The sequence below is a fragment of the Bubalus kerabau genome, chromosome 3 (genome assembly GCF_029407905.1).
Source record: "Bubalus kerabau isolate K-KA32 ecotype Philippines breed swamp buffalo chromosome 3, PCC_UOA_SB_1v2, whole genome shotgun sequence".
NCBI classification, from domain to species: domain Eukaryota; kingdom Metazoa; phylum Chordata; class Mammalia; order Artiodactyla; family Bovidae; genus Bubalus; species Bubalus kerabau.
Window position 1 is genome coordinate 159,948,796 of NC_073626.1, and position 11,048 is coordinate 159,959,843.

The window sequence follows — 11,048 nt, forward strand, 5'->3', positions numbered from 1 at the left end:
CTCTCTGCTGCCGAGTGCGGTGGTTTCTCCATACTCCAGACCTACTCCAGTCCATGGAGAAAGTAGCCCTGTGGAGGGAGTCCTGATCTGCCTGAATCAAGGAACCAGCCCTGCAGGCTGCAGGGATGAACCAGACCTTCAGTGACTCAAAATCATCAGACACAGACCTGAAAGTGACCTGGGAGTTGGAGGGAGAGATCCGGGGGCCCAGAGCCCACACGGTGCCACCGATGTCATCAGTGGCCTTGCTTAGCCAGACCTCCCCCACCCCCAGCCCATTCTCCATCCTCTCCCTGATTATTCGGTTCAGAGCAGGGCATCCTGCAGCTGGCTCGGCAGCCTCCAGGCGTGGGCTCAGGCCACGCTCCCCGTGTGCCCTGGGGTGGCCCCAAGGAGTTGCTACAGCCGGCCCGGCCATGTGACGTGAGTGATTCACACGCGCAGACGTCCAAACCAGCTTCTCCATTCTTCCTCTCCCAGGCCATCACAAAAGGCACAGTCTCGGCTGCTGGGGCTGGAAAGCCTTCAGCACAGAGCTGCATTGTTCCCAGGGTCAGGAGGGGCTGGAGGCTGAAGGGAATTAGGAAGATGGGAAGCCTGGGCCCAGGGTGGTTTTCCATGTGGCATATGCCCCTCATGTAGGCCAAGCCCACTTCCTGTCTTGGCTCCAGTTCCAGAGCTCAAGTTCACATCACCCTCCTTTAGAACTGACTTCGAGTTGGGTTGTTGGTTTCTTTTATTTTCCACTCTCTGCACGTGTGATTTTAAAAAAAAAATGTACATGCTGTTTCCTTTCCTCTCTCCAATACATATTCTTTAGAGACCACAGCGTAAATTTGGAGTCCAGCAACTTGGTCTTTGGGAGCATGCTTTATCCATTCTCTTCTGGGCCCTAACCCCTGACCAAACAGAGCCCAGGCAGGGGATGGGACTGGAGGGCATAAGTATGAGTGAAAGGGAAAGAGAAGAATCTGATCAGCCTTAATAGGAGGGAAGGGATGGAGATGGGGGGATGAGGTCAAGATTGGGATTATCAGGGATTTGGGAAATTATTCTAGTTCTCCTGATTCTCAGGTTATGAAAATATTCTACTCTGGGTTGTTGAAGATAAGTCCCTAGTAAATAAACACTTGGAATTTCAGGGCTTTTAGCGGCTACCTGGTCCCATTCTGGTCATATGAGAGGTAGTCCCTCCTCTAGAGTAGGCCCACCACAGAACAGCTCCAGCTCCTTCAGAAAGTGTTTCTGAATGTCAAGTCAGAATCCGTACCCTCTGTGGTAGACTGCAAAAAAGGCTATCATCCTAGACTCCTGCTTCTGTGCCCTTCATATGTTACTTTGCAGGATTTTCTTATGACTTGCTTTGACCAATAGAACGCAGCGAAAGTTATGCCATACCTAGACTGCAGCCTAGACTTCAGGGGGTCTTGCCTACGTCTACTCTCTTTCTCTCAGAACCCTGTCAACACGATGAGGATGAGATCAGGGTAGCATGCTTCAAGATGACCTGACGCAAGGAGGAGAACTGAGTCATCCCAGCTTGGACCTTCCTAGACCAGCCAGGCCACAGCCAACCTGCTGGCTGACCACGGGCACACCAGTGAGATTAGCCCAGCTGTTCTGGATCAGTAGAACTGCCCTGATGAGCCCAGTCCAAATCTCATATCCTCAGAATTATGAGCTAAATAAATGGTTAAGTCACTAAGTTTGGGGATGTCTTCCTATGCTAAAAATGTAAACTGATGGACCCCATAATAACCCTCCAGGGTTGTACAAAACAGCATCCTTCAGTAGCATAATGTCAACTCACCAGGAACTCTGAGCACCCAGCGCTCAAATATTCTGGTCTTTCTAGCCCATTTTATTGTCAGTTAAGAGAAACCAAAAGATCAAAGTGAGGAGGGTACTCAAAATACAATGAAAATATTTAAGTCAATTAGGCTTCTTGAAGTCACTTCTGACCCAAATCTAAACTGTCAAAAAGCCTCCAAAACAAATGTCCCTGGCAGGTTTCCAACAGAACCCTGGATCCATGGACCACAGCAATGGGAGGGTGGTCAGAGGCTGCTGGTTTCCAGAACGTGCCACGTGTAGCGAACACAAATGCACTGAACTTGTTCTTGGGGTCTGACGGGGAAGGTCACCATTCCCACCACGGGAGTTGAACCAGGCCAATGGCAGGCCCCATTCTCAACCAGACATGGAGGGAAGTGGTATTGTGGGCAACGGCTGCCATCTGTGGACTTTCTGGCTGAAAACTTTGCTACAAAGTTTGCCAGTTTCAAACAAGCCCTTGCAGCTGGGTTTCCTGTTTTCTTTTTGCGCTCCCCGTGTGTCACGGCACAATTATTCTGGGAGATGTTCTCCAAATGGACACGGTCTCCAATTTTCTTTCCCTAATAACAGTGCGGGAAATAGGGGTGAGGGAGGCAGAGAGAGGGAGAAACCCTAAACCTCAGAAAAGGATGAAAACATTTCTAAACTCTATTTCAACAATGAGAAAATCAAATTCGCCAAGTCACAGTACATGGCCCTCTGCTCATCCAATCTGGTCCCCTCCTCTGGGCAGGCTATGGATAAAGAGACACTTTGGGAAAGTCATAGGTGTCCGCTCTGTTTTCATGGCATCAAGGATATTTGGAAATTTGCTTCCCAGAGAGTCTAAAATTCATCAACATGGCTTCAGTGGCAACAGGGTCAAGTGGCTGGTGGTGGGCTCCTGGAAAGCTGTCCACCAAAAATTATTTTTCAGCTCCTAAAGGACACTGGCCGTGGCTCAAAGCAGAACAAAGAAAAGAATTTCCTTTCCCAACTCTTTTCTCTCCTCCACCTGACAAATGCATCAGCCCCAGTCCCCAAGTCCATTCTTTTTCATGGCCATGAAAGAAGTGTAGAGATTGAGTGTGCATATTTTAAAGGTCTTCAGAGCTGCCTTGCTTTAGGATTTGGGATGAAAAGATGAGGATATGTCCGTGTGTACATGAGGATATGAGCCTAAGTGTGTCCATACTTTTACACATGTGCATAGGAGCATACATTTGTGTCTACAAGAGTGCCTGTCATGTGTGAGTGTGGATTTGGGTCAATAAATGTATCCAGAACATGCGAACTTGGTACAAATGCCCATGTGAGCCCCTGAGTGTGTGCATTTGCTGGTGGCATGTGAGTGAAGCAATTGTGCATGTGTGTGCATGAGAGTACATGCAAGTATGCACACACCCCATACATATTTCCGCTGACACGCCTGTAGGTCTGTGTTCCGGGTGGGAGTGCCTGTGGGTATGTGCTAGTGCACACCAGCCTGTGAAAAAGTGTGCCTGTGTGCGTGCACGTGTCCTTCACACAAGCAGGGCCCCTCGTCCCCTCATCTCCTCTTCCCTTCCCGCAAACCCACAGCAGACTTTGCCTGCCTTCTTGGGGATCTGCCAGCTGATGGCAGGGGTCCCTCTCCTGGGAAACAGTACTCCTCGCCCGCTCATTTGTGTCCCATAAGGGCTCCAGGCTCCAGGCTCCCGCCCTTAAATGGCAGCCCAGGCTCACAACGGACAACTTTCGTAATTGCCCATGATGCTTGTGGGTGCAGCACAAACAACAGTAGCTATTAGGCTGGGTGCACTGGAGCAGGGCTGCGTTTTGCGCCTGTGTGAATTTAGTGTTCCTGGGAGTTGAGAGGCCAGAGTGGGTTAGAGCCACCAAGAGGCTGTTATTATGGCCTGGCACAAGCCTACCGTCAACTTCTTGAGACCCTGAGGCACTTTCACCACACTCCAGTACTGCAACACCCCTAGAATTTCCAAACCAGGGCACCCCCTCGGCAGCATCTTCCCTGCCCCATGCACGCGCTTTCTGTTTCTCTTTCTCTTGGTCTCTTTCTCCCCCTCCACTGCCTTTCTCTCTCTCTTTCCTGCTCTCTTTGTCTCCGTTCTCTCTCCTCCCTTCCTCCCTTCCTCTCCCCTCCCTCTACCTCTCCTCCAGTTCTCAGCTCACAGCAGCAAAGTTGGACAAAGACCAGAGCATCAGCCCGCTCCCCGCCCCCACCATCAGCTGCATCTTCTCTCTCTCCTGCCTGCCCCACCCCACCCTCAGTCTCTCCCTGTGGTCCCCATCCAGCCCATTCCTTCAGAGTTCTGGGTCCCAAAAGGGAGATCTGTTATTTACACTTATCTCCAAGGCTGTGGGAAGGTTGGAGCGGCCTGGCAAAAGTCTTTCTTGTTCCTGTATTTCCCTCTGCTCACCCTATCCTCAGCACAAGTGACAGGCAGTGGTCAGACCCCAGTCTCCTGCCTTTGTGACTTTAGCTCACACAGCGGAAAGAGACAGAGAAGCAATGCAGAGAGAACCAGAGGGCGGGCTATGGGGCCTAAACTTGGCGCTTCCAGACCCATCACTTAAGGCTCAGAACTTTCTCCCCAGGCACAGATGGAAGGACAATAGATTTGAATATTCCAGCTGTGGCATTTGAAAGAATTTAGAGCAACAATAGCAGACTGCATGATTTCCTCCTGAGAAGTGGGAGAAGTGAGTCAGGGAGAGCAGAGCAGCAATATTTTATTAATATAAACAGCTCAAACTACACTCCTTCACACTGCTCATCAGAATTGTTACTGTTCAGCCACTAAGTCATGTCCAACTCTTTGCGACCCCATGGAGTGCAGCATGCCAGGCTTTCCTGTCCTTCACCATTTCCTGGAGTTTGCTCAAATTCATGCCCATTGAGTCAGTGATGCCATCCAACCATCTCATCTTATGTCACCCCCTTCTCTTCCTGCCTTCCATCTTTCCCAGCACCAGGGTCTTTCCCAGTGAGTCAGTTCTTCACACTAGGTGACCAAAGTATTGGAGTTTCAGCTTCAGCATCAGTCCTTCCAATGAATATTCAGGACTGATTTCCTTTAGGATTGACAGGTTTGATCTCCTTGCAGTCCAAGTTACTCTCAAGAGTCTTCTCCAACACCACAGTTCCAAAGCATCAATTCTTCAGTGCTCAGCTTTCTTTATGGTCCAACTCTCACATCCACACATGACTACTAGAAAGCCATAGCTTTGACTATATGGACCTTTGTTGGCAAAATTATGTCTCTGCTCTTTAATATGCTATCTAGGTTTGTCATAGCTTTTCTTCCAAGGAGTAAGCGTCTTTAAATTTCGTGGTTTCAGTCAAAATCCACAGAGATCTTGAAGCCCAAGAAAATAAAATCTGTCACTGTTTCCACTTTTTCCCATCTATTTGCCATGAAGTGAAAGGACTGGATGAATGTTTATGAATGAATGATGAGTGAGTGAGTGAATGAATGATGAGTGAGTGAGTGAATGAATGAATGAGAGACTACTAGGTTCCCCTCCCTAGAGACTCCTGAAACCACAGCGTTACTAAATCTGGGTGATGTCTCCTCAAAGTAAGAAAACGTGTGAAGTGACATCAGCTAGCATCTCCAACAAGAGGAGACAGCAGTCCTTAGGTAAATCGCCACCCATCGTTGCACCCAAGTTTCTTCATCTATATAATGAGTCTCCACAAGTGATCTTAATTCATCTTCCCAACTTGGAGATGAGGAAGCTGTTGCATCATCAAGATGAAGGAGTTTCAGTCTCTATCATGGTTTTGATCCCATGAGCACAGCATCCTCTCTGGTCCTCATCATAGCTAGGACCACTGGAGACTCCCAGGTGGCTGCACAGCCTCCTTGGCACAGCTGGAAGAGCATGGGACTGGTGATGCAGATGTCCAACCCTACTGCCCTTCCCGTTTTTCCCACCTTGCCAGGTGTGAGGGGCACTATTTGGCTAATTTTGAGGCCCTCTGAAAGTTTGGGTCCCTTACTGCTATTTGAGACAAACTCCGAGGCCTATATCTCACTCCCTCATTCCTCAGAGGGATCAAGCTAAATTCTCTCCCACATATCTTTGCCTGAAATTTTTTCCTTGCTTGACTCCTTCTTCTCCTCTGTTCTGCATGCACCATTCCCTCTCTTTTGCCAGGAGCCCTTTGTTAATAAATCACTTGTGAACTAATACTCATCTCAGGAACTGCTTCTGAAAAACTGATGTGAGACAACTACTACCCAAATGATAATGCCTACAGTTAGGGGATATAAATAGGAGGGGTTATCGAAACCTCCCCACCATCTAAAAAGGGTGCCACTCTCCATCTGTTTGTTCCCAGCAGGACTGGCAATCATCCTGCAAGATACCCTGATTATTTTAAAGGAATCCATAGTTTTGCAGAAGGTCTCACGGTTTTTAAGTGTAAGAAACATGTGAGATCAGTTTTTAAACACTGTGCACAAACAAAATACATCCACAGGCTTAATTCAACACTCTGACTACTAGAATCCGACATCTAATCCATTGGTTCAAAGACTCCAATGAAGAAATTATTGAGGTGACTTCTACACTCCCTTTCAAAAGAGCAGAAAAATGTTTCCCATAATGAGATCAATTTACCAAAACCAATCTGGAACTGACACAGATGCTAGAATTGAAGCAGTTATTACAGCTGTATTCTGTATGTTCAAAAAGTTCAGTGGAGACATGCAAGGTATTTAAAAGACTCAAATCAAACTTCTAAAGGTGAAAACTAAAATGTCTGAGATGAAAAATACACTAGTGAGTATATATGGGAAGTCAGCTAGTAAACTTGACAACATAGCAGTAAGAGCTACCCAAAAGGACACACAGAGAGAAAACAGAGTTTTAGAAAAATGGCCAGAGCACTAGTGAGTTACAGGGCACATTCCAACAGCCTGATACACGTCAATTGCAGTCACAGAATTTGGGGGTGGGGGGAGAGGACAGAAAAAATTTTGAAAAATACTGGCTGAAGTTTTTCCAAATTTAGTGAAAACTACAAAACCAGGAAACCCAAAAAATGTAAAGCAAAAGAAAGGTGAAGCGAATCACATCATAGAATTAAATTGCTCAAAAACCAGTGATAACGAGATAATCTTAAAAGCAGTAAGAGAAAAAAATAGGCATATTATAAACAAAGGAACAAAGATCAAGATGTGAGCAGATGTCTTATCCAAAATAAGTCACATGAGAAGGCAGTAGAACAACATCTTCAAAGTATTGAAAGAGAAAACTAGAATTCTATACTTAGTGAAAATCTCTCTTCAAAGAATGGATGAAAAAAGATGTTTTCGAGCATAAAAAGCTAGAAGAATCCATTACTATCAGATGTATATAGGAAGAAATGTTTAAGAAAATCCATCAGGAAGAAGGTAAATAAAACCAGATTGGAAACGAATCTCCCAAAGGCATGGGGAGCATCAGGGACAGTACATCATGTCAGATAAAAAAGATTAACTCAAAATGAATTACAGACCTATAGAAAACAAATATGTAGAACCATAGATAGAGAAAATATAGAAGAAAAATTTTATCATTTCTTAAACACAATAGCAAAAGTGCAAACAATAAAAGCACAAATTGATAAACTGGGCTTCATCAGAGTTAAAAACATCCTTCAAAATCAAGATAAAAAGATAAGCCACACACTGAGAGAAAACATTTGTAGTTATTTACTGTCTAACAATTTCAATACAGATTTATATCGAGAACTCTCAAGACTAAATAATAAGAAAATTAACAACTCAACAAAGTGGACAAAAGGTTTGAACAGACACCTCCCCCTGGAGAAGATACATGGATGACTAACAAGCAAACAAAGACAAGAAAAGAAGGTCAGTATCATTAGTCACTGGTGTGCAAATTAAAGTACAAATTAAAACCACAATGACATACCATCTGTTATTAATATATGGGAAATATGGTCTGCTATTGAAGGGAAAGAGTCCATTAGATTCAGGAGCTCTGATGTCCTAGCAGGAGAAGGCAATGGCACCCCACTCCAGTACTCTTACCTGGAAAATCCCATGGACAGAGGAGTCTGGTAGGCTGCAGTCTGCAGGGTCTCTAAAAGTCGGACATGACTGAGCGACTTCAATTTCACTTTTCACTTTCATGCATTGGAGAAGGAAATGGCAACCCACTCCAGTGTTCTTGCCTGGAGAATCCCAGGATGGGGCAGCCTGGTGGGCTGCCATCTCTGGGGTTGCACAGAGTCGGACACGACTGAAAAGACTTAGCAGCAGCAGCAGCAGCAATGTCCTAGCAGCCTATGTAAGAAAATCAAAATCTAACCCTGGAAATGCCTCAAGGTTACAAAATCCAAACACTAAAGAACAAGCAATCAAAAGCAGCCAATTAGCCTTTAAACAATAGCCAATCAATATTTTCTTGCTTTGGCTTCTGTGAAAATCTCTCTTGAACTTCTGTTGTTGGAGCACTCTTAAGCACTTCCCATTTGATGCTACCCAAATTTATTTTTGCTCAAATGGACTGTTAAAATTTTAATATGTCTCAGTATATATTTCAACACAATGAACAACTATTCAATGGCTAAAATTTAAAAGATTGACCATATCAAGTGTTGATGAGGATGTGGAGAAACTAGAATTCCCCTAAAGTGCTAGTGGGATTGTAAAACAGGACAAGCACTTTGGAAAGCAGTTAGGCATTTCTTTAAAAATTCAATATTATCTACCCAGTGATCCAGCCATTTCACTTTTGGGTATTTACCCAAGAGAAATAAAAGCACGTGTCCATACAAAGACTCGTACATGGATTTTAATATCAGCTTTATTTGTAATAGACAAAAACTTGAAACAACCCTTCAACAGGTGAATGGATAAGCAAACTATGGTATATCCATACGATGCCATACTACTAGAAATTACCAGGAATGAATTATTGCTATGCACTATACCATGGATGAATCCCAAGATAAGTATACAAAATGAAAGAAGCCAGACAAGAGTATATATGATTGATTATTCTATTTATATAAAGTTCTAGGAAATTCAAACTAACCCATGGAGATATAAAGTGGATCAGTGACTGCAGGGGAAGAGGAGCAACAGAGAAGAATTGCAAAGGGCCACAAAGAAACTTTGGGGAATTATGGACATGTTTGTAACTTGATCATGGTTGTGGTTTCACAAGCATATACATGTGTCAAAAGTTGCCAAATTGTACACCTTAAATACAGGCAGTTTATTGTATTCAATTTTACATCAATAAAGCTATTTTTTAAAACAGCATCTAAAAAAAAAAAAAACAGTGTCTGGCAGATGGTGGGCACTCAGTAAATATTTGTTGAATTAAAAACAAAAAGAAAAGCATGCTTACAAAGAGTGAATGGTTCCTCACCTGGACATCCTTGAAGGAAAGAGGTTGGGGGTGGGGAGGATACCACTGCTCATAACCCAGCCCCACGATGGTACCAGGGTTCATTCATCCTTCTGCACAGGTCTTCACAGCAATCCAGCTGATAGTAATTTACTCCAAGTTTATTTAATTAATATTCATGAAGAAATGAGAATGTACCTGAATTTCCACCAAGGACCAGAGCTATGTCAACTCTTTATTGTGTATGGTCCACAGAAAAGTCTGCCTTCTATCAAGGCATAATACCTTACATAGGCTAAAGAACAGAACATAAATATACTATAGGCCAAATATGATACACAAGTGGGCCATTTGTTCGTAATGGCTCTGCACCAAGATCTCACTGGTGTTTACCAATAACCTGATAGTGAGCATTCAATACATTTCTGTGAAGCCCTTTCCTCCAGGTAGAAACCCTCAGATGATCACTTTGGGGTCTCATTCACAACCCCGTAGCCAATGGCAACTTCATTCATGTTTACTTATATTAAAAGCATTTCCCTCTTCCAACTTCGCTATGCCACCCAAGGATGACAAGAAGAAGAAAGATGCCAGAATGTCAGCCAAGAAAGGCAAGGATCCGGTGAACAAATCTGGGGGTGAAGCCAAAAAGAAGAAGTGGTCCCAAAGGCAGAGTTCAGGACAAGCTTAATAACCTAGTCTAGTTTGACAAAGCGACATACGACAAACTCTGTAAAGAAGCTGTAACTCCAGCTGTCGTCTCTCAGAGACAAGATTCGTGGCTCCCTGGCCAGGGCAGCCCTTCAGAAACCCCTTAGTAAAGGACTTATTAAATTGGCTTCAACGCACAGAGCTCAAGTGATTTACACCAGAAACACCAAGGGCGGAAACGCCTCAGCTGCTGGTAAAGACGCATAAACAGGCCCCACCAGCTGTACATTTTGAAAATTAAAACTTTATTAAATTAAAAAAAAAAAAAAAAGCATTCCCACTCGTCAACACGTACTTGTCTCATGCTGGTTTTCCCAGAGCCCCTGCGGGAGTAAGTAGAATACACACATCATCGCCTCCTCACAGATGAGAAAATGCAGACAAACAGATGAAGCGATGTGCCCAGTAGGACACACCCAGGCCCCAGTCGGAGCCTGGGTCACACGGCTGCCCACATGGCCTGCCAGCAAAGTAAGGGGAGGAAGAACCGTCTCCAGCGTGGGCCTCACAGAAGCCGTGACCCTCATCAGCTCTCAGGTTAGAGGGGCTGTCCTGTGAGGTCTTCCCCAACGTCCCAAGACCTACAAGCCACAGAGACTAAACCCTTGCCTTTGCTCACTCATCAGCTGATAAAGAAGATGAATCTGATTACTGATGGGGCCAGAAGATTCCGTGGGTCTGGAAGCCAAAGTGGATGCCTTTTGTCCAACTCAGCTCTTGTCTGCAGAGCCAAAAGGCAGTTTAAATAGATCTCAGATGACAACTGTGCTGGGAGCTCAAGGTCAGGGAAAAACGCGGCCACAAGACCTGCCGCTTGGGACTAGGGTCTCAGAGATGGGAGGTTTCTCCAAGGAGAAAAGATGGAGGAGGAGGGCTGGTCTCACAGCACAAGCCCTGGACACCTCATTCCAGCCTGGCATTTCAGCAGCACAGGCTCTCTCCCCTACAGTAAGGCCACAAGCCCAGGAGGTCGGTTAAAACACCAAAGGCCAGCACATTAAGTACCATACCCCTTATCTCCAAATGACTTTAAAATCAACCACCCAGATTCCAACAGGGATATGCAGCTCCAGAATTCAAGAAGTAACTCAGGAAGCTGGTGGAGGGTGGTGACCAATATTACCAGCCATGATGTCAGGCAAACCTGC

The 11,048-nt window shown here is 45.1% G+C and overlaps 1 pseudogene; it reads left to right on the forward strand.

Moving 5' to 3' along the window:
- The first annotated feature begins 9,745 nt into the window (after positions 1-9,745).
- On the forward strand, positions 9,746-10,107 carry LOC129647841 (40S ribosomal protein S25-like; annotated as a pseudogene).
- Positions 10,108-11,048: the final 941 nt, after the last annotated feature.